This window comes from Pelodiscus sinensis, chromosome 5 (genome assembly GCF_049634645.1).
Source record: "Pelodiscus sinensis isolate JC-2024 chromosome 5, ASM4963464v1, whole genome shotgun sequence".
Classification (NCBI taxonomy): domain Eukaryota; kingdom Metazoa; phylum Chordata; order Testudines; family Trionychidae; genus Pelodiscus; species Pelodiscus sinensis.
The window spans coordinates 100,392,490-100,416,361 of record NC_134715.1 but is presented as its reverse complement, the minus strand read 5'-3'; the positions used below and the strand labels follow the sequence as shown (position 1 = coordinate 100,416,361).

Genomic DNA, 23,872 nt, shown 5'->3' with positions numbered 1-23,872 from the left:
ATATTCCCCATTTTATGAGGAATAAGGGGGCTTCCGAAAGAAGGATGGTTTTCTAACATTTAGCCCAGTCTAGACAGGCCAGATGTTGGAAAAACCTCTTCCTACAGCAGAATCGGAAAAAAGCGGCCGTGTAGCCATACCCTGAGAATGTATAAGGGTCAGGGATAGCAAATGATTGAGTGGAGGAGAACAGAGAGGGCGGGGCTTCAAGGAAGGAGTGGAGTCTTGCGGGAAGGATGGGGGTAGATCTTGGCTTGTTCTGACATTTAAAAAATGATTTTGAGTGTAAAAAGATTGGAGACCACTGGTCTAGATGGACCCATTGGCTCTCCATAATCACTTATCTGCTACAGTGATGCATCTCTGGCTCATTGAACAAAGGTCTTTTTCCCCTTCCCTAACTTGTCTCTATCACCTTCTACCTATTTCATGGTAAAATGAAAGTGGTGATATTTTTGATATTTCCTTTGTTAGAGATGGTTTCTTTATTAGTTATTTTAATCTCTTTAAATACAGCTCTTTGGAATTTATGTTCTGGGGAAAAATAAATAGGTATGTCATGCAAAATTCCATACTACTGCATGCCTGCCTATTTTAAGATTCAGCATAACAAATAATATAAGCAAAATTCAACAGTTAAACTTCATAAGAGATACACAAAGACATAAGAAAAAATCTTAATAGCTCTAGCTCTAGAAAATGTTACATTGCCCATAGTACTTCACTGGCTATTTATCAGCTCCACTTCTAGAATTAATATGGAGTATGCCTATATTAAGAGCTCAGAGTAGGACTGTGCGTGGAGAAGTAAATTAAACTTGCATCTAAAGTCATAATTACAGCAATTTTGGTAAGAGTTTGAAGTTCCCTTTAAAGCTCCAGAAATAAACTAATTAAAAAGCCATTAAATAATATTTGTTTTAGCAGTTCCTTTACCCTAATTGAATGAATTCCATTTAATTTTCAAGGACTTTTAACTGCTGTCCCAGCTGAGAATTTAAAAACAGCTGCTATTGTGCCACAATCTGGAAAGAGATGAGACATACTCTAGTTGATCAGGAAAGCTGTAAATGTGGACAATTTAAATGTACAGACTTATCGCCCTGCTGGAACTAATTGGCTATAATGTTTCCTAGCAGTATTTGAAATTAAACAAATTGGTAAATTAGAGCTGCAGTGAGATGTACTCCAGAGATTCAAACACAAACACATGAGCTCCTCATTCTTTAGCCAGTAGGACTCTGTCTGGCTTGCCTTACTCCTTTGTGCTCTGGCTGTTTCAATCAGGGGCTGGCGGGAGAAAATGTTGCTTTCTGCTGTCAGAATTAGACATTATTCTTAACCAGGCTTCAGAAGTTATCTGAATTTGACATATAGAAGTGGCCTGGCTGCATGCTGAACGATGGTTTGGAGCATGCAATAGTTACAGCATGTGATCTGAGACTGAAAGAGAGATTGGTATGGGACCATAGTGCTGTAGCATTGCAATATTTTGGCTTTTAATTTACCAAATATTAAAATATAATTTGCATGAAGTTTCAGATTGTTTCCCTCCTTATGATTATATCTTACTAATGGTCAAACATTTTTTGATGATTCAGAGTGTTTATGGCTAGAAACAAATTTTACAATTTACAAAGCTCTCAGGATTATTGTAGTGAACTCTGGTGCATGAGTGTGTGTGCCCTCTACACAGAGAATTAAAATTAGCTACAGGACATTTGCATTCTGGGGAAGCAGCGTTGTATGTATGAAACAGGAGAATACAAGTGTTGTCCAACTTTTCCATAAATGGTTGTGGTATCCAGCAACATTTGTCAGGTGGATAGACTATCTGGCCTAACTTCCATCCTTAATATCTAAGGGTATGTCTACACTACAGCGAATTAGTTAATTCGAACTAAGCTAATTCGAACTAACGCGTCTAGAACTAAAAACTAGTTCGAATTAGCGTTTTGCTAATTCGAACGAGCAAGTCCACATTGAGTGGACTCTGAACAGGGCTTAAGGCTGGCCGGAAGCAGTGCCGGCAGGGCATCAGAGGAGGACTTAGAGCGTGGAGATGCTGTCTCAGGCTAGCCGAGGGCTGCGCTTAAAGGGTCCTGACCCCCACCCCGGACAGACAGTTCTAAGGGGTGCCCCGCTTGAAAACCTGTCCTGGCTTGGATTGCCCGGAGTACCCACACTGGGCACATCACACCACTCGGCCATCAGCCCGGCTGCACTTGCCGCAGGCTGCCATCTGGGGAGAGGGGGCAATCGGGGGGCTGTAGGAGAGCTTCCACCCCCAGAAGCCCGCAGAGCCAGCCCAGTCCTCCCCATCGGGGGCTCGTACCCCATTCCTCCCTCACCTCCTTCCACTTGCCCTTCCCTAGCCCCCCTTCTTATTGATGTACAAAATAAAGATAACGTTTCTTCCAACATTGACTCTGTCTTTATTGAACAAAACTGGGGGAGACTGGGAAAAGGAGGTGGGAGAGGGGAAGAGAAAGGCTGGGAGAGGGGAGGGCAACTAACATGATCAGGGGTTGGGAACAGGTCCCATATCAAGAGAGGCTACAGAGACTGGGACTATTCAGCTTAGAAAAGAGGAGATGGAGCGGGGACAGGCTAGAGGTCTCTAAAAGCAGGGGTTGGGTGGAGAGGGTGCATTCAGAAAAGTTCTTCATGAGTTCCCATAAAGAAGGACTAGAGGACACCAAAGGAAAGGAATGGGTAGCAGGCTTGAAACTAGTAAGAGAAAGTTGTTCTTCTTGACAAAGCAAATAGTTAACCTGTGGAACTCCTTGCTGCAGGAGGCTGTGAAGGCTACAACTAGAACAGAGTTTAAAGGAAAGTGAGATCAAGTCATGGAGGTTGGGTCCATGGAGTAGTCTTAGCCAGGGGGTAGGAGTGGTGTCCCTGCCCAAAGTTTGTGGAAGGCTGGAGAGGGATGGCACGAGACAAATGGCTTGGTCACTGTCTTCGGTCCATCGCCTCCAGGGTCCCTAGGGTTGGCCGCTGTCGGCAGACAGGCTACTGGGCTAGATGGACCTTTGGTCTGACCCAGGACGGCCATTGAAAGCTCAGGGCTCAGGGTTGGGGGTCTCAGTGGACCCCCTTGATTTTCATGCACACCTGCTCCTGGGTGGCCAGGCTGGCAGCTCTCCTGCCCTAGCTGGCCACTTTCCTGTGCCTAGTGCGGAGATAGTGGACGAGGTCCACGATGTCCGCACTAGCCCAGGAAGGTGCCTGCCTCTTGCGGTCCCAGGCAAGCTCCCGGGAGCCGCCAGCCTGGTCCCGGGAAGAGGGGGTGGGCTGGGGGACATCAGGTGGGTGGCTCTGTGCCGTGCCAGGTGCAGGGTCTGCTGGCTGGGTGCTGGCAGGCTTGCACCTGGCACGGGCACCGTAGCCAGCCCGTGCCCCTTTAAGGGGTCCGGGACTGGGAGGGGGGCATAGAGTTTCCCTGGTGTTGGCCAGAGTGACCACCAGGGAAAGCTGGGGAGGGCTAGCCTCCCACTAGTTCGAATTAAGGGGCTACACACCCCTTAATTCGAACTAGTAAATTCGAAGTAGGCTTAAGCCTCGTAAAATGAGGTTTTCCTAGTTCGAACTAAAAGTGCTCCGCTAGTTCGATTTAAATTCGAACTAGAGGAGCGCTAGTGTAGCGCCTATGAATGTTAGTTCGAACTAACGTCCGTTAGTTCGAACTAACATTGTAGTGTAGACATACCCTGAGATTCCATAATAGTATAATATTTTATTAATTTGTTGTTATTAGCTATCTGCAACACAGTGGTGCCCAGAAATGCATCTGAGATCAGGACAACTGAGAGTATGGTTTTCTTCTCTTATACCTGGATGCCACCATGCCTTAGATTTCCTCTGTCTAGATCTGCCTCTGGTTTTGATGGTAAGATAGGAGCATTAGTTTTCTGGACAAATAGAAAAGTCCTCGAATGTCAGGGCAAAACAAATATCCAACTAAGCAAAGTCCTCCAGCCCCTTCTAGGCTCAGCAGCCCTTTTCTAGGCTTCTCTGGGCTCTCTGATTCAGCAGTCCATGGCCTCTTCTGGAAAGGGTGTCACCTCCACTGCTGTAGCTGACAAACTGAGCCATAGAGTAGTGGTCCTCAGCCGTTCCAAACTACTAGTACCCCTATCAGGAGTCTGATTTGTTGTGCATGTCCTAAGTTTCACCTCACTTAAAAACTATTTGCTTACAATATCAGACATAAAACTACAGAACTATCACTGCACACTGTTACTGAACAATTGCTTTCTTTCTCATTTTAAATATAGAACTATAAAATAAATCAGTTGGAATATAAATATTATACCTACATATCAGTATAATACTTAATCCTTTTTTCCACTTGCAAGCCTTGTCTAAAATCTGACACTCAGATAGTAGGGCTGAAGCCTGTAACTTAGGTTTATAAGGTCTAGGCAGTTGCCCAGCTTGTCACCCCGTCATGCCGGCCCTGAACTTGAAATCCCCCTAAGCCCCTCCCATGATCTCCCCATCCCCCAGAAGCCATAACCCCCAGGTTAAGGAACACTCCTGTAGAGCTAGATGGTTGACTACCATCTGGAAGACTTCTGTATTCCCCCAGGTTTTCATGTATCTGTGGCTGATACTGGTATAGGGGAGCTCAGTCTTCTCCCACTCCAGATTATTGCCTATGAGTCTTAAATAAGCAAATCACTCAAAAGCTGCCCTGCTTCCTTATTCCCCAGACCATTTTTACACAGCCTTTCCTCCTAGTTCTTTCTCAGTCCCCTTTTACTGAGCCCTGTGGGGGCATATTCTCATTTCCCTATCCATGGGGAACTATCCAGCAAGCTTCTATTCAACCTACCATTGCCCTAAAACACTTGTTTGTCTAATTTCCTGCCAGAAGGGAACAGCACTAGCAGACCTTGGTCACTGGAGCAACTCACAGCTCACTGCTTCTTCTACCAGCCCCCTTCCTGAGAACATCCAAACTTTTAAATATTCTCAGGAAGCCACACTCTTGGTCACCATCACAGTCACAAGATCTCACCCTTCCAATATATGATGAAGGAAGTAAGCCAGTAAGGTGGGAACTTGGTCCTAAACTCCTCTTCCAGGGCATCTCACCTAGGGGCAGGGCCCCATTGTGCCAGGCCACATACAAGTATAGTTAGTAAGAGTATCCGCCCTAACCAGCCCTACAGTCTAAACAAAACTCTAACAGAAAGGGAAACAGAGGCACAGGGCAGAGTAAAGACATTACAAAGGTCACTTAATAGATCTATAACAGAGCCAGGGAGAGGGGTCTCTTTACTTACAGTCCACAGCTGTACTGAAAAGTCCACTCTGCTTCTTATTCCTATAGAGCTGAAGTTGTAGGCTATACTCGTCTCATGTGATTGTTTAATTCAGTGGATTATATACCCATCTTCACTTTAAATGGTGCTCTGTATTTTAATACATAATTTAAATTATTGTATGGCAATATGTTCAAGAGATTGTTTTGCACATATGGCTCACAACCAATCTATAATTTTCTAGCATAAGCATTTCACTATTATGTAGAGCCTATTTTGCTATACATGACTCTAGCAGAAGTGCCACATTGCTTTGTGTAAAGCAGAACTTACACTATTTGATGAGGACATCGGGGCAGCAAGTATTCCTTTCTTTAAGAAGTCCTTGTCAGCTAAGAAGGAGCCTAATAATTATAAATCTATTTTCACTTTATTGTCCTTGACCGAGGTATTTGAAAGGGTTTGCTTATGTAGTCACATTGAAAAAATCATTTATGGGAGAAGTTTTAAGTCTGGTTTCTGGAGATCTGAAGATAGCAGGAAAGTTGTTTGCTAGCACTTCTCATGCTGATTCAATTTTGCTTTAACTTGATTCATCCACAGTTTGATTGGTTTTCTTGAATTTTCATGTAATTGAAATGATGTTTGAACCAATATTTGTGAAAAAGAAAAAAAATATTGCTATTCATGTTGGAAGTGTGTGCACTGCTAATTTGGGGTATGTCTACACTATAGAAGGTTTTTTTGAAAAATAGCTGTTTTTCAAAAAAACCCTTCAATTATGTCCACACTGCAATTGCATTCTTCCAAAAGAAAATCTAAAGAACAGAGGGATTTTTCTGACATTAGTAATCCTCATTCTATGAGGAAGAAGCCTTTTTGTGGATGGGGAAGAGGGAGTTCTTTCAAAAGAAGAGGAAAGATGAAAAAGATGAAAAAGCACAAGTGCCCTGGTGGCCACTCTGTTCATAATAATCACAGCTGAAATGCTAGATAGCATCCACATTGAATGGATGCTATCTTTCAAAAAAGCAGACTGATTTTTCAATGTGCTTTTGCAGTGTGAACGCTCTCTTTTGGAAGAAGTTTTTCCGGAAGATCTCTTCCGGGAAAGCTTCTTCTGAAAGAAGCCTGCAGTCTAGACATAGCCTTGGAAAGTCACTGTTGGTTTGGGTGTTAGAAGAGAGAAGAGCAGCAATAGGAAGGAAGCAATGCTATGTGGTGTGAAGTCAGATTCACTACCAGCACAAGAAGTGGCACCTCTTAAAATCCAGGCTGGAAGAGGTTCAGAAAAGAACCACAAAACTGATTAGAAGATTGGAAAACATGTCTCAGAGTGAGAGACTCAAGAAACTCAATCTATTTAACTAATCAAAGAGAAAGTTTGGGATGATTTTATCACAGTCTATACATGCCTATTTTGGGAACAGAAAATTTTAATAAAGTGTTTTTCAGTCTATCAGACAAAAGATATAATATGAACCAATGGACTGGAAGTTGAAGCCAGACAAATTCAAACTAGAAATAAGATAGATTTTAAAAAAATTAACAATGGGGGTAATTAACATTGGAACAATCTACACTGGCATTTTTTTTAAATCAAGATTTTTTTTTTAAATATATGCTCTAATTAAAAAAGGGATTAATTTGGGGAAATCCTATGGCCTGTGTTATACTGGAGTCAAATGAGATAATCAAAATGTGATTTTCTAGTGTTATAATACATGATTTTAAAGGCTCACCCCTAGGGTAAGGTTTTGGTTTTTTTGTGCCTACGAAAGCCCATGATACCATGTACATGTTTTGTTAGTCTATAAAGTGCTACCAGGCACTTTGTTCTTTTTTTAGTTTATCCTGTACAGACTAACTTGGCTGCCCTCTGAAGAAATTGAAGTAAGTTAGCCTTCACAAACATGTCTCCATAGAAGAGTCTAACTTGCTGCCTGCCTTCCAATCCCATCCATTTTCTGGACTGTACTGACCAGATGTAGAACTCCAGTAGAGGGATCAGGAACTGGAATGTCCATAAATTCTGACCTTTGGCAATTTTCCTGTGTGGTTTGAAATGCAAAGCCAATTTTTAAATGTTTCTCACTACATGGGAAAAATGGTTTCGGAACGGCGATGTCTAAAAGCTGTTCATTTGTGCAGTGACTCAGGAGAAATTCAAATGCTGCCCTCCTAATTAGAAGAGATCTCACAGCTGTTTTTTTGTTGTTGTTTCTATTGGTGGTGCACATTCACACATGCCTCGATGCACACAAAATTTATTCTGTATATGGATGGAAAAAGTAAGAAGGAACATTGGGAGTATGAAAATGCTTAGTTTTGATACTGGTGTTGTGATTAATTTCATTTTTACATGTGTATTATATTACAATGTTATCATTCATCTTTACATATATAAATATAATATTAAATTGTCAAGCTGACCCTCCCACCTCACAAAATTGTTATAATTTACCTGTTTCGATGCAACAATTCAATTTGTCCTAAACTGTAATTATTGAAAATTGTTCCATCCAAAAAATTTGATCAAGCTCAATGTTCTGAAGTCACAATGGTTGTTGGCAGTTTCAGCCACTAAACCTCTTCATCTGTTCTGTTGCTAGGAGTCCACTGTCCAAACTCTGCTGGCTTCTTCCAGGAGAAGATAGAAGATAATAGAAGCTGAAATATATCAGGAAATACCAGTATGAATGTTTAAGTCTAGCTAAATTGACAAAGGAGGAAGTTAACAACGGAATCATGGTAATGGAGAATTACATCAAAATAGTGAATGGTGGGCAGGAGAGGGGGGATCCCAGTTTATTAAGCTGGCAGTTTTGTGGGCATTGTCATACATTCTTGACATATAGTTCCATATTCTTCTTATGCTTGTTAAGAGATTGTGTCTAAATAATACAGCATCCTATCAAGAAATAATACTGGTGTGAATTTAAATCAAAGTGACAACTGAAGTGTTTGGTAGGTTAAGAATGGAGTGAATGAAAACTGCTTGGAGTTTTCACTAGAGAATTAAAATTGAATGTTCATCAATAGAAGGGAAAAAAAGCTAGATCAAATTTGATAACATTTGGCAGTTTTCAGGATAATGACATTCTCTGCTAACACAGCAAATGTGAAGATGATACTTCTGACACTTGCTGAAACACAAGAACATTGCACCAGGAAACATTCAAATGAGTGAAAGTCAACAGGATTTTAGACTCAAATTGACTTGACATCAAAGTGAGTTAAAATCAAAATGAGTTATCATCAGAAAGTCAAAATTGGGTCATGTTCATAAAATGAAAAAGTCTGAAGCAAACTGATGAAACTTGGCAAGTTTCATTATCACAAACATTCTCTGCTAAGATACCGAATTTGACAATAACTTTTCGTGTTGAGCAAGGACATCATGTCTTGTTAGAAAACAGAGTGATGGCACAAATGGACCACAATAAGGCTATGTCTACACAGCAGCATTATTTTGAAATAACTGACATTATTCTGAAATAACAAAACCCGCATCCACACACAAGCACTTATTTCGACATAATCTTAAAATAATGTTGAGCTGGAGGACTGCTTACTCCAACTCCTGTAACCCTCATTGTACAAGGAGTAAGGGAAGTCGAGAAAAGAGTGCTCTCTCTCAAAATAACTGTTGTGTAGACAGTGCCAAAAGTCAAAACAAGCTATTTCAATATAAGCTGCACACTTAGCATAGATCAGGTTGTGTAGACGTTCCCTAAAAGTACAAAATTACTAGGATATTTTAGGATTGACATTTTACTGGGAAACAAGTATATTTTCATTGTCCTATGACTGAGCACATTCTGCTGGCTCTATTACCCTCTTCCTTTAGCATCCACACATTGGCAAAACTTCAAATTTCATGTATGGATTACACAAATATATAATACAGAATGTCTTTAACTAGATAGTATCTATATATAATCCTTAGACTTTGTGTGATATGGCTGTAATTATGGAGATAAAGATATTTGTTAGCATGGGGCATTTCAGTTTTGCTGACAAATGTATAAAAAGACCTAATAGCTGGAAGTTGAAGTTAGATAAATTGAACCTTGAAAAAAGACGTAATTTCATAGATTCTAAGGCCAAAGGGACCATTCTGATCATATAATCTGCCCTTCTGTGTAACAAAGTCATAGCAGTTCCTTGAATTAGTTCCTGTTGGAACTAGATAATCTCTTTTAAAAGGATATCTAACTTGATTTAAAATTATAAGTATGACGAATCCATCAAACCCCTTGATAAATTTTTCTTATACCTCATTCTTTCCTATCAGTAATGGTAATGAGACATTGGAACAGTTCACCAGTGTAGATGGTGGATTCAGCATATGTAGGAATCTTTAGAACAAGATTACAGATCTTTCTAGAAGATATATATTAATGTTATTTCTAAGAGAATTTCTATGGCCTATGAACATAGGGGTTTGAGACAGGATTGTTGTAGTGGTCCTTTCTGGCCTTGGAATATTTGAATTTATAAATCCTTCAGCTGATTTCCTTCCTCTATGGACCAAGGGGAGAGTAATGTGCATTGTGCATTGGTGGGGGAACTCCTTTTTTGATCCATGCAGGAGACTAACTGAACCCTTGAGTCATAAGATATAATTATAGTTAGATTAATAAAGAGCTACAGTTGTTATAGGTATGTTGAGAATGGGATTCACTGAATTATAGAATCATAGAATACTAGCACTGTGATTCAGTGAGGCTGCGAGGTTCAGCATGTCCATTTCTTAAAACTTCCAGGGATTTCAAAGATTTGCAGAAGAGAGGCATATTGCCTTGTGGCTGGAGACCAAACAAAGATTGTCTGGGAAAGTATTGAATGAAATACCAATATATCTTATACCTGTGGGCTTCCCCACTTACGGGACTTTAGGGTGCTTTGCATAACTACAGCCAATCTGGTATGACTTACCAGCTTGAAGGCCTTCTCACCAATGCTTCTGAGGCAGTAGCTGGTATAATTTAGGTCAGAATCACAACCACTATATAAATCTGAGCCGTGTATGTAACATGGTTATGGTGATACTGGTTTGATAAGTGAATGGAAAAGAAATGCAAAACGATAAATGTATTGCTTGGTGTGTCATAATACTTCTCTGTCCTCTATTTAGTTCCTATCTTACTTTATATATTAATGTGGGCACTCACCTTTTGAGCACCTCCTTGTAGCTAGGTGCAGTATTATAGTCCTTTTTCTACTACAGCTGCCCTTGTAGATTGTCAGCTGATATTGATGGGGTCTTCTGTGGTTTGGCCTTCCTTAACCAAGTCACAAGGTACAATCCCCTTGTGTGATGATAAATAGTTCAATGAATGGACAATCTATTTGTCCTCACTATGGCTTCAGCTCCTGATGAAAGTCCTTTAAACCCAGCCCTTAGTTCAGGCTCCTAATTAAGTCCTGTCCCATTCTTGGGATAACACCACTTTATCTCTGGTTGATAAAGGACCACCCACTACTTCTATTTCCAATCTGTTGCTGCTATTTCTCTGGGCCTCCCCACCCAACCTATCACTAATTGACAGTGGCTTCGTATTAGTAACTTCATACAAAAGTAGATGTAACTTAGTGGATACCGATATCTGCTACTCTTGGTGAATTTGGTCACTGTGGCTGCTTTTTTCCTCTCTATTGATGCAAAACAATGACAGTCTCAGATTAAAGAGCTGCTTTGCACTGGGTTTATAGCTACTTTGTATAAGCAAAATGGCAAAAAGCAGACAGTTTACAGTAGTCTGGCTCGATGTATTTAGAATGTCTAGAAATCAGGCTTGTAGACAGAATTCTAATAATGCAAAGAGCATCTAAGTATAGATTTCAATTTATCTACAAACTTCGGGATTGATCTTCCCAAACTTTACACACATAAGTAACCCTTGACTTGAATGGATTACACACCAGAGTCAATCTTACAGAATCAGGAAAATGGTACTATTAGATGTTATATATTGTGGCTTTAAGAATACAGAGACTTGCTGAAATACTTCACAAGAAACATGGTTTAGAAATACTCTCACAGCTATAGACTTTGCCAAGAACTAATTAAAAAGAAGATGTCATGAATAAACTGTATTTCAAGAGTGGTGGACATGGCCACCAAGTTAATTATCTCATCAAGTTGTGATTTTGCAAGTACAGTGATAGCATATGGACAATATTACATTTCAAATTTTTTGAGAAGTATAATTGGACACTATAAACTGTAAATTAGCACTAGCCAGTAGACGGCCAGATGGAGACCAGCCTTTTCTTGAGTGCACTGTGGGCAGGGAGTACACAAGGAGCCTTGCTTCACATCTTGCACAGCCCACATCAGAACCAATCCATAGATGGAGCATCTTCATTTATGGAAGCGCTGGAATTTCTCCCTCTTTGCTTCTCTGAGAACACACTGTATCCAGAAAGGGGCAGGGAGTGATGCAGACGAAGTGGGGTCAGGGGACTGCATCTCCACTATGCCCTAGCCAGTGGTATGAATTAGTTATAAGCTGAGTTTGCTACATATCATGAAAGGGTAAGCAACATTTTTCCTGGCGTCAGTCTTAGGTTTTTGCATAGTGTAGTGTCTAAGCATCCAATAACGCCCAAAGTAAATACTTCTGACCAATAGTCACTCTGCTTATTTTCCTCTGGTGATTCTTAGGCAATGTTGGTATGTAAGTGTTGTTCTTCACCCTGGACACGCTGTATAAACTTTATAGTATGTCCAATGAATTCTTCGACAGAGGCATAAACTTAAATACTATGAGGAAAAATATATTTTTGACCTAAGTGGTATATGAAGTATGATGCTCCATCAACTGCATTTATTGGCTCCTCTCATTTAGAAATGCAGGTATTGTGAAGTGTTTTCAAATTTTATGATAATAAGTACCATGTTAATGCACCTTAATAATAATGTATGCACTTTTCCTGTATTGTTGCTAAGAGTCAAAATAGTCACTTAGATCTTGGCCTGCCCGGGAGCACAAAGAACAATATGTTCCCCTCTCTCCCACACACCTGTCTATGAGGGAGCTACTCAGAGTTCAGAGTCCTCTTGAACAGAGGGGTGGAAAGAGGCAAGGAGTATGCAGTTTTTATCTTCACTCCCTATATATTCATCTGTTTAGCAAAGGCCATCAGCGGATTACAACCCACCTGGGATCAAGAGGAGACATGAAGAAATTATACCTATTGGGGCAACACCTCTTACTCTGGGCACATTGCAAAATAACAGGCTAACTACTTATCCCAATATTCCCCTGTATTACAGAATTCCAAAGTTTAATATTAAATTGTAGAAAAAATCCTTTATTAATTTAAAATGCTTATTAATTTAAATGAATTGTTATTTACATTGTAATATAGGATAAGCAGCATTCTTCAATTGGTCTTATTTGTACTGCAAAAACTCATTAATTCTAGCAGCATACACTGCATTAAATTTCATAGTTCCACATATGTAATTTATGCTTTATTTTGAATTTTTCTAACAAAACATTCCATTATAGTCCAAGAAGGCAGATTAGTAAGTCCATATAACTCTTTTGGTCCTCTTCCAATATTCAATTTGTATTCTATGAAAACAAGTCCCTGTACTCAGATAAACAAATGGTAGTTTGAATGGCTGACTCAGAAAACATGGTCTTGTGTGGTGGAATTAGGAAATCTGTCAATTCTTTTTTAAACATCATAAATCATTCTGTCAGCTGACTCCAAATATTCAAGAGAAAGATTACTGGCTTGGAGATGAATTTAAAGTCTCAGCACCACCCATTTTGAAGAACACAAGTTCTCTCAATATACTCGGAATGTACAATGACAGCTAAATTCTCCTCTCACTCACAATGATGTAAAACTGCAGTAAATTCAATGGGATTAATAGAATTACCATGCTGCAAAATTATTGTAAGGTCAGAGCCAATAGCAATTTAAAGTTATCACATACTTACTGAAAACAACAAGATGGAGAGAACAGTCATTTGTATTTTTTCATCTACCCCATGATATTTTTGAATGCCTTACTCCTTCCTCAAGAAATATAGATGGACAAAACAGTCACTTGAGGGAGTGCTGAAAAAAAAATGCTACCATCTCACTACATAAAACTTATTTTAAAAGGAGTAAGACCACATAAAATAAATAGTTTCCATAAGGGATTTTCTTCCTTCTGAACAGTGATGTTTTATAGAAAAGACATGCTCTATATAAGAAAATATAGCCTCTTCAGCAAAGGGCCCAGCATTGTCAGACTGGATGCAAAACACAAAATTGGTCTTGACATCAGACAATGAGCTTCTGGCAACATCATATCTTCTCCTTGCAGTTGTCTGTACAAATCACAAACCTTGAAAAGAGCAATGTGCATTATATCTAGGTTTTGACCGGATTCAACTGATTACTAAGCTATTTCTTACTTTGTGGCACTGACTAATTTTCCTTTCCATCTGTAATTAAGTGCCATCAGTCCTGACCAGGATTTGTGGGGCTTTGCTTCCTACTGCACCAATCCCTCTGGGGAAGAGCTCCCCACTACCAGCCCAGCCCTAACTGGGGCTCTCTGGTCCAGCAATATCCATGGTTGTGCTGGACCATGGATGTTGCTGGACCAGTGAATCCTGGATTTTAGAGGTTCAACCTGTACTATTTTAAATTGTGGTTAGCTGGCTAATTGTATAGTCGATGCAATTTGTGATGACAGCACGATTAGTTGATAAGGAGTGCTCTGCAGAGCCACAGCCGGGTTAGCTCCTGGAACCAGCTTGAGCTGGGGCTGCTCAGTCCTGTCTCATGCTGGCTCCAGAAGTCAGTCACCACACCAGGCTCTTACAACATTTTAAAAATGCAGAGTCATTGCGTCCCAGACCAGCGCAAGCTGGGACTGCTCAGTCCTGGCTTGTGCCAAGTCCAACAGAGCTTGTTTGCAGCACCTATCCTGGGCCATTGTGAACAGGGGCTGGCAAGCATCAGCAGTCCCTGTCCATGCAGGGCCCCAGTTCCCGGCTGGGACCCCCATGCACAGGGGCTGCTTCTGGAGCACCCTCTCCCACTCTGAGTCTCAGCCTGCCACAGGCAGAGGCTGCTTTGCAGCAGCCTCCCCTATCTCCTCCATTGCTTCTGATAAAGGCGGGGGTGGGGTGGAGGGCAGGTGGCAGGCTGCAACACAGAGATGCTGCTGGGGGGAACTGGCTCCTCTTCTCGTACAGAGGCAGCGTGGTGAGGGGGAAGCAAGTAGTCAAGAACTCCACTGGAGTACTCTCTAAGGGTATGTCTACACTACCCCCCTAGTTCGAACTAGGGGGGTAATGTATGCATACCGAACTTGCTAATGAAGCCCGGGATTTGAATTTCCCGGGCTTCATTAGCATAAAGCCGGCGCCGCCATTTTTAAAAGCCGGCTAGTGCGAACCCCGTGCCGCGTGGCTATACGCGGCATGGACTAGATAGTTCGGATTAGGTTTCCTAATCCGAACTATCTAGTCCATGCCGCGTATAGCCGCGCGGCACGGGGTTCGCACTAGCCGGCTTTTAAAAATGGCGGCGCCGGCTTTATGCTAATGAAGCCCGGGAAATTCAAATCCCGGGCTTCATTAGCAAGTTCGGTATGCATACATTACCCCCCTAGTTCGAACTAGGGGGGTAGTGTAGACATACCCTAATATCCCTAGTCTGTACAGCACCTAATGCAATGGAATCTGATTGCACCATCTGGGTTCTAGTTCAATTTGTATACTAGAGAACAAGAAGAATAACTTGTTCTTGCACTTGCTGCTGCTTCATACTAAATGAATCAAACTTACTACTGACATTGCTTACGAAAATAGTATTCCATTTCCATTATAAGCTGTTATCTGTAAAGACTAAATATGTTGCCTTAGGCCTATTTCACCATGGAACTTAATCATGTGCCTACCATTAAGTATATGGGAAGTATCACTGAAGGTTAGGCAGGCACTTTAGTTCCTTGCTGAATCAGGGCCCATGGGAGTAAAGGAAGCACTTTTTTGTGTTTAGAAATGCATTTAAACTACAAAGCATTAAAGTCTGATTATAACTGTACCTCTGAATAGATAAAGGACTAGGATAAATAGACGTATTATTTTATTTGTAATAACTTTTCTGCCTGTCCTCTTCCTTCATACCGCATAGCCAAAGAGAAAGAAAGGCCAGACTCCAAATGGACTGATAAGAAAAGGCCATATGGAAAGGTTCTCTTTTAAGTATATCCAGGATGGAGTAACGCTCAGAATCAATCTGTTCTCCAGAAGAAGCAGTGAAGTAGTGACACTGTAAGTGGTGCTGGAACATTTTCATTAGAGCACCACTTTAAGCCAGCCCTCTTATACCTGTCAATGCCCCACACTGAGATCTGGGCTAGGGGTAGGGCAGTGTCTCTAAGAGGGGAACACAGGCAGTAATAAGGGGGCTGAGTCTGGGGCTGGCAGTGGGATGTGAGTCCTGCAGTCAGGATAATGAGTTCAGAGCCTGTAGTCAAAACCCACGTGTAGGTCCTGCAACCAGGTTCCTAGGTGTATGGCAGCAGCTGGGACTCCATGTGGGACACCAAGCAGTTTAGCCTGGGCTGTGGGACCAGCAGCAGGGACCCCATGTGAAGGGCAGGACATGGAGCCTTGAGCATTATGCCAGGAGTCCTCATAAGAAGCCAGGAGTGGAGCCCAGGTGCAGCACCCACACCCAAGATCCCTCAGGTGGGCTAGAAGCAAAGCCCCATTTACAACCTGCACCTCCCACATTCTGCAGTTCCTCTACCTATGTATTCGGCCACTAACTTATCTGCAAGAAATTCTGTTCCCTTTCACAGTGAAGTGTTTTGGGCCCCACACAACAGTTATCTAACAACTCAGCAGATACTTTACTGGCCATGAAAAGATAAAACCTTTTTCCCTCCCTGAGCATAGAGCCTTAAAAAATGTGCAATAACATAAATGTGTGCAGTGACATTTTTAAAACATGCAGTCACTTGTTAGGGATACAGATGCTGAAAGCAGTATTATCAAATCCCTGAAGTTTTCCTTCCACAGTCAGATCCAGGCTCAGCATTTGATTCTTTGTCACAAAAGATTTTTTTCTTTTTTTACATGAGTATGGGCTCAAGACACGAAGGGCATAGTTACAATGCACTCTCCTTTTTGGGTCTCAGAGACAAGGCTCCAACCTGATCAGGTTCAGTTACAATTTGTGCCAATGTGACTGTACGTAACATTTTCTAAGCCCCATTGTCAAAAAATGAATGGCTACGGGATTGAAGAATTTTTGGTCAGATAGGAGTTAGGCATCTAAGGCTATGTCTACACTAGCCCCCTAGTTCGATCTAGGGAGGCTAATGAGAGCAACCAAAATTGCCAATGAAGCACGGGATTTAAATATCCCATGCTTCATTAGCATGTTCCCGGCCAGTCGCCATTTTAGAAATTGACTAGCCCGAAGTAACTGCCCATGTCTACACGCAGCAGTGAAATGGGATTCTGAATTAAAACCCTATATTGAATTAGCTGGTAAACCTCATTCCAGGAGAAATAACAGCTAATTCGATTTAGGGCTTTAATTCGGAATCCTGTTTCACTGCCGCGTGTAGACGTGGGCAGTTATTTCAGGCTAGTCAATTTCTAAATTGGCGACCGGCCGGGAACATGCGAATGAAGTGAGGGATATTTACATCCCACACTTGATTTTCAATTTCGGTCACTCTCATTAGCCTCCCTAGATTGAACTAGGGGGCTATTGTATACATACCCTAACCTGATCAGGCACTTTTGAAAATTCCACTATCTGCATCTTTATGGGACTAAATCCTTCAGAAAATATGGTCCTAAATTCAGAGATTTAAGGAAGCATTTTAGTGTTCATGGCAAACAAGCATATCTGTGCCCCCCAACCATGGTTTGGGTGTGTGTATGTCATTTTCCCACACCATTTTTATGCTTCTGCATCTTGCAAAGGAGTCCCACTTGCCCCAGTCCTGGTAGTGGCCCTGACTTAGTAGCTAAGGGTATGTCTACACTACCACCCTAGTTCGAACTAGGGTGGTTAATGTAGGCAACCGGAGTTGCAAATGAAGCCCGGGATTTGAATGTCCCAGGCTTCATTTGCAAATTGCCGGGCGCCGCCATTTTTAAATGTCCGCTAGTTCGGACTTCGTGCCCGCAGCTACACACAGCACGAACTAGGTAGTTCGGATTAGGCTTCCTATTCTGAACTACCATTACTCCTCGTGGAACGAGGTGTACCGGTAGTTCAGAATAGGAAGCCTAATCCGAACTACCTAGTTCGTGCTGCGTGTAGCTACGGGCACGGAGTCCGAACTAGCGGACATTTAAAAATGGCGGCGCCCGGCAATATGCAAATGAAACCCGGGAAATTCAAATCCCGGGCTTCATTTGCAACTCCGGTTGCCTACATTAACCACCCTAGTTCGAACTAGGGTGGTAGTGTAGACATACCCTAAGTCATTTAAGAAGTGAAGTGGGACTTACGCGTCTAAGTCCCTTAGGGTATGTCTAGACTACATACCTCTGCTAACAGAGGCATGTAAATTAGACATACCGACATAGTCAATGAAGGGGGGATTTAAATATCCCCCATTTCATTAGAATAAAAATGGCTACCATGTTGTGCCGGCTCAGCTGTTTGTTGGCACAAACTGGCAGTCAAGATGGGGATTGGTTGACAAGGAAAGCCTTTGCCAACTGATCCTGTAAACTTTGTTTCACGAGGCATAAGGGATTGGTCGGCAAAGGCTTTCCTTGTCGACTGATCCCCATCTTGACTGCCGATTTGTGCCAACAAACAGCTGAGCCGGCAAAACATGGCAGCCATTTTTATTCTAATGAAGCGGGGGATATTTCAATCCTCACTTCATTGATTATGTCAGTATGTCTAAGTTACATGCCTCTGTCGGCAGAGTCATGTAGTCTAGACATACGCTTAGGCACCTTTGAAAAGGTTATCTTAAATGTCAATATCTGTATCCACCTAAGCTTGTTCAGAGTTTAGTAAGAATCAAAACTGGGTTTTTGCTTTTGGCATGCACCAAATTCAAATTTGAATCCTGAACTTCCTTGAAGTTTGGGAATGTTGCATGTGGATTTCCTGGTTCAGACCCACGTATTTTAGACATGCTTTCGTTTCCTTTTTTGCCAGCTGTTTCTGCCACTTCCGCTAATATAAAGTCAGTTATTGAAAATCTCAAATTAACAAAGAGGAGCTGTTAGGTTAAACTATTTTTGAGTATTCATATCATTTCACCAGTGTCACAGAAAGAAAAATGCAAATGTTTTTTTAAAAGTTTTCCTTTCCTGAAAAGGTCACTGATATTTATATTCAAAGTGGAGTTATAAAGCAATATTAAAGTGTTCTGGGTTTTCAGAATTGTTTGAATGTGTTTAAGTGTTCCTGCAGTGCATGACAAAAATGCTGACAGAGAACCCTGGGGCCACCTACTAGGCACAGCAGCATTTACTACGTGCCACATTAAGAGCTGAATGGCAATTCTGACATTGAGTTGTGGAATAAAGCAGATTCTTTCACATCCTGCTATAAATGAAACTCTAGTGTTTTGGGACAAGCATCCCAGAGAACACTGCAATATTTAGATGTTTTAAATATGACTTCAGTCTTCTATATTCTTCCCACCTTCAGTTGAGAATAAGAGGAGCAAGAAAAAAAATCAGGGAGTAGAATCCAAGAATTTAACTATCACTGAGTATGGGGGGAGGGGTGTTACTCGATGGCTGCGTCTAGATTGGCATGATTTTGCGGAAATACTTTTAATGGAAAAGTTTTTCTGTTAAAAGTATTTGCGCAAAAGAGTATCTATATTGGCAAGTGCCTTTGCGCAAAAGATTTGCTTTTGCACAAAAGAATCTGTGCCCAGTATAGACGCGGTTTTGCACAAGAAAGCTCCGGTGGCCATTTTCACCATCGGGTCTTTCTTACGCAAAAAATTCCTGTTCCTGTCTACACTGGCTCTCTTGCGCAAGAACACTTATGCAAGAGGGCTTCTTCCCGAGCGGGAGCATCAGAGTTCTTGCGCAAGAACACTGACAATCTTACATTAGATCGTCAGTGTTCTTGCGCAAATTCTCGTGGCAAGTTTAGACAGCTGGCAAGATTTTGCACAAAAACAACTGCTTTTGCACAAAATTTTGCCAGTCTAGATGCACCCCATGTGTATAATCTTCCTCCATGCTACAGATACCTGACATTGTGACTTTAGCTAAACTTTGTACTTTGATATAAAGGCAGTTCCTTCTTGGATTATACAGTTGCTTTAGAAAGAACTATTGTTTCACTTTAGACAAAATGTACACTGCTCACTGATTATGGTTCTGTTTGAATTATTTTACCTACTTTTTATTCAACTACCCACTCTGAAGACGTGATTAAGCTGTTTTATTTCTAAATTACACAACTTTAAAGCTCTAGCCCCATATGAGTCTGATTGCAGCATATGTTGAAACTTCTATTGAAGTTACTTGTAAGAAATACAAAATTGGGCCAGCAATTGCCCTAGGGAATATATAATATATACACCCAGAAAATCATTTTGATGTAATTTCAGATACTGGATGAAATTTTTAATAAGCTCCTTTGAAAATTTTACCACCCAATAAAAAAAATCATGTTAAATACATATGCATGCAGGTAGTACCTGTTTGCACAATAAATTCTAACTGAAAAGCAGTAAGGGGCTACGATAAAGCAGGAAGAGATTGTATCAGACAAGAGAAAAGGAGGAAGAAAAGACAAAACTATGAGTGTGCTCATTTTTGCAGGGTATAAGCCAAAGCTAATTATTTGAATTTTTCTTTTCTTAATTTATCCAATCAATTCATTAGGTTATCGACACATCAAGTCTGAAAAATAATTCTTATATGGAAAAAGAGATTATTTGTCACATACTGCTGGGTGAGGCCAAAACAAATCCATGGTACAGCCTTCACAATACATTCAGTTTCAGGTTTCTGCACAGAACTGGGATAGATACCTTACTGAAAAGGGAAATCTTTCCCCTATTTGTCAACCCTACCATTATTTATAGAGATGCGTTCCGAGGTATTTGAATGTTCAGAATCCTTCCAGAAACAAAAATATTTTCAATAGCTGAAATCCACAAAATGATCATGAAAAATGTTCTGTATCTTCTAATTTATTCTAAATCAAACACTCAATAGTACAATATGTTTTAGGTTAATTAGTTTAATCCATTTTTAATTAAGCTGATGTTTCCATGCCAACAAATGGTTTTTAAATTGTTGAAATCTTGATGATTCAGAGTGTGACTAAAATTAAGTACCTTTAAAACATTATTTTGTTTAATTCTTTTAACTAAGATGTGAAATGTTACATTTGTAGCTAAGGTTCAGCTAATGGCTACAGTTCTAGTTCTGCAAAGCAAATGTTAGTTTAAACTATATTCATACATCAATATGGCACCATGGTAACAACATTTGTAAAAAAAAAAAGCATAATTAAGCAGAGATGAAGTAGGATATAAATAGCCATAAAAAACAAGTATCCCATGTTTATTCAACTTATCACTAACCCAGAAAACTGTAGGTCATCTCTTTTGTATTCAAATAAATTACTCCCAAATTCCTGATTAGAGTAGGACCAAATGTTGTGCCATTTGCATTTCAAACAACGGCAATGGGATGGAGAAGAAGAAAGTGGAGAGAAATAGAGAAAGACAAATCTCAACAATGGTACATACTTTTTATTCCTATTCATAGTAAGCCAAAAGAAAATATGGCATATGAGATGTGCAGCACATGGATCACATAGCACGTAGCCAGTCTGGGGTTCCCCTAAATGCTAAATGTAATATACGCGTAATTTCCTGAAGAAAGTGGAGAGAATGTAGCTAGCCACAGAATACAAACAGGCCCTATGCTGATAGATAAGGTCAGGGGCATAGAGAGGGCACAAGGCACCAACACTGTTGACACCAAGTCAAGGAATTTTTCTTTTAAAAGGGCCTTAGGTCCCCAGTAACTTTTAATTGAAATGGAATGTAGTGACTTAACTACCCTAGGCTCTTTTATTATCCCAGCCCTAGTGGCAGTCGCTTCCCAAGAGGAAAAGGAGGGGAGGACATGCTTCATCCATTCCCAAAAAGCAAAGATGCTATTCTCCCCAAATATAACCCCAGGAATAACAAAAGAGGAATTCTAGCTGAGTCAACGGACCACTTCTTACATTTTCAAATAAGCGCTGTTGTGGTTTTTCCCATGCTGCTGTTGCCTTGGGGAGGGGCCTGGGGCACTGCTAAGCAATACCTTTACTCACCTTCAATTTCCTCCTCAAAGGTCTCCTTTGCCATGATGCTCACGACAAACTTGAGAACCATTAGCCTGTTAAGCTTACCAATATATATATGTGACATGCAAACAGAGAAGTTAGATTTAAAAAAACTATTACATTCTTGTTCTGGAAGATTGCAGGGTGACACTATGGTTGTGTTTACACTGGCATGAATTTCCGGAAATGCTTAAAACGGAATACTATTCCGTTTTCAGTTTTTCCGGAAAAAGAGTGTCTACATTGGCAGGCTGCTTTTCTGGAAAAGCCCCTTTTATGGAAAAGCATCTGTAGACAATGTAGACGCGCTTTTCAGGAAAAGAGCCCCAATCGCCATTTTTGCGATCGGGGCTTTTTTCCGGAAAAGACTATTGGGCTGTTTACACTGGACCTTTTCCGGAACAGTGTTCCGGAATAAGGACTTATGCCTGAGCGGGAGCAGAATAGTTTTTCCGGAATAGCGGCTGATTTTGTACAGTAGAGCATCGTTGCTTTTCCGGAAATTCAAGGGCCAGTGTAGACAGCTCGCAGCTTATTCCGGAAAAGCGGCTGATTTTCCGGAATAAGTGGCCCAGTGTAGACACAGCCTATTTCTTAGAATCCAGAACTCACACCACAATCATAACCAGAAAAATACAAAGCAAACTGTTCCCTAACACAGCGAAGCATAACTCAATCCACCTTGCCTTAATCTGGCTCTTTGAGACTGACAGCTGAAGACTCAGATAACATGCTTTCCCACAGATCTAAGGCCTGTAAGCAGCATCAGGGAACCCTTTACATTTGCAGTGATAACTTGTCATTTTAACACAGTTTTCAGTATACCACACTGACCAAGATCAACTAATGAATCAATATCTATATCCAGTGGTTGTCTCTTGTTCTTATATTGTAAGTTCTTGGATGTAGGGCCTGCCCTTTTGGCTTATGTTTCTTGAGCACCAAGCACAAAAGGGACCCAGTCCAAAACAAATAAAAACAAAAAATAGTTTGCCAATTATCTCTCTTTATCAAGGGATCTCAAAGAGCTTTGCAAGTCCCGTAAAAGGCACATTATTTGGGGAGTTACAAAATTGTGCTCCTTCCTTCTGAAGCTATCCACATGTGATATAAAGTTTCAGGTCCACGCCAAAGTGTATTCTCTAAGAGGACTGCAAACATGAAACCATGCCAACCCAGCCTACTGGAAAGTTTGTTGTATCTTGTGTTCACTGAAATTGGAAAGCGCTGCACTGATGTAATAGTATTTCAAAGACAGTGAGAAAGTGTCCTAAAGCTTCTGGAGCTGTGGTGTAGTGAAAAACTTGTTTTCCCCATAACTGTGATCTGCCACTCTTTTATAGACACCCCTGATCGTAAGTTAGATGTTTCCTTTATTCCTCCTCAAGAATGGGCACGAGGAAAATAAAATTATTATGGCATAGTTAAAAGTAGCAACTTTTTTACCTTTTGAAATGCCTTATTAAAAACCACTAAAGTGCACTTCACATTGAATCCTTAACTTTACAGACACTGATACCAATTTGGGCGCTTGTTTTCTGATTTTAATGAGCATTTTTACCGATATTTATGTCTGAGCATGGAGAGGTATGGTTCTCAGTTTCAGACTGCTTCAATCAGGGAGATGATCATTACTGTGTTTAAAGTCTAGCATCTCTAACAAATCTGATTAAGTCAGAATATGACACAGTGCAAACCTCTGTTGCCATTGATTTAAAAGACACAGTGATAATTACTGAAGATTGATAGAACTCAACTGTTTAACAACAGGTGCATAGCTTCTCTAAGGGTGCATGCCACATTTTATCTTCATGTTTTATGATGTTCTACCATCATACTGTATATTTTTGAGAGCAGGGAAATAAATAATCTCTTCAAGAACAAAGTAAGGAGTGAACAAATTCAAACTGCCTAATCCTGCTATCAAAGTAACACAAAGTACAAAATGATGCAAAGCTAAAAAAATATTTTGAGACAACTAATCCATTTTGTTGTTATGGCAACAAGAATAAATGGCAGCCTTATTTATGCACCAGAAATGTTAAGTATTATTGTCAGTCAGTAAAAACAATTAATTTTAATTCCAGATGTTGCATGAAGATTTGAGAATTATAAACTGAAATAATAATTATCAGAGCTGAACATAAAAAAAACCAAAAACCCAGAGTTGGAAAAAGTTGTGAAAGTGAAAAGTTTGTGTTTATCACAAATTTGATGTCACTACCAGCTAGGTATTTTAAAATATCCTAAGTACAAAATGCTTTTTA

At 40.6% G+C, this 23,872-nt stretch overlaps 1 long non-coding RNA gene across 2 annotated transcripts in view; it reads right to left on the bottom strand.

Moving 5' to 3' along the window:
- LOC106733005 (uncharacterized) overlaps positions 1 to 23,872 on the bottom strand; it is a 433,810-nt gene that overhangs the window by 171,893 nt on the left and 238,045 nt on the right. For both annotated transcript variants that reach the window (XR_012903894.1, XR_001369252.3), the window contains exons 3-4: positions 7,738 to 7,943; positions 5,295 to 5,423 (exon numbers count right to left, since the gene is read on the bottom strand). This is a non-coding gene — a long non-coding RNA (uncharacterized LOC106733005). The remainder of the gene's footprint in view (positions 1 to 5,294; positions 5,424 to 7,737; positions 7,944 to 23,872) is intronic.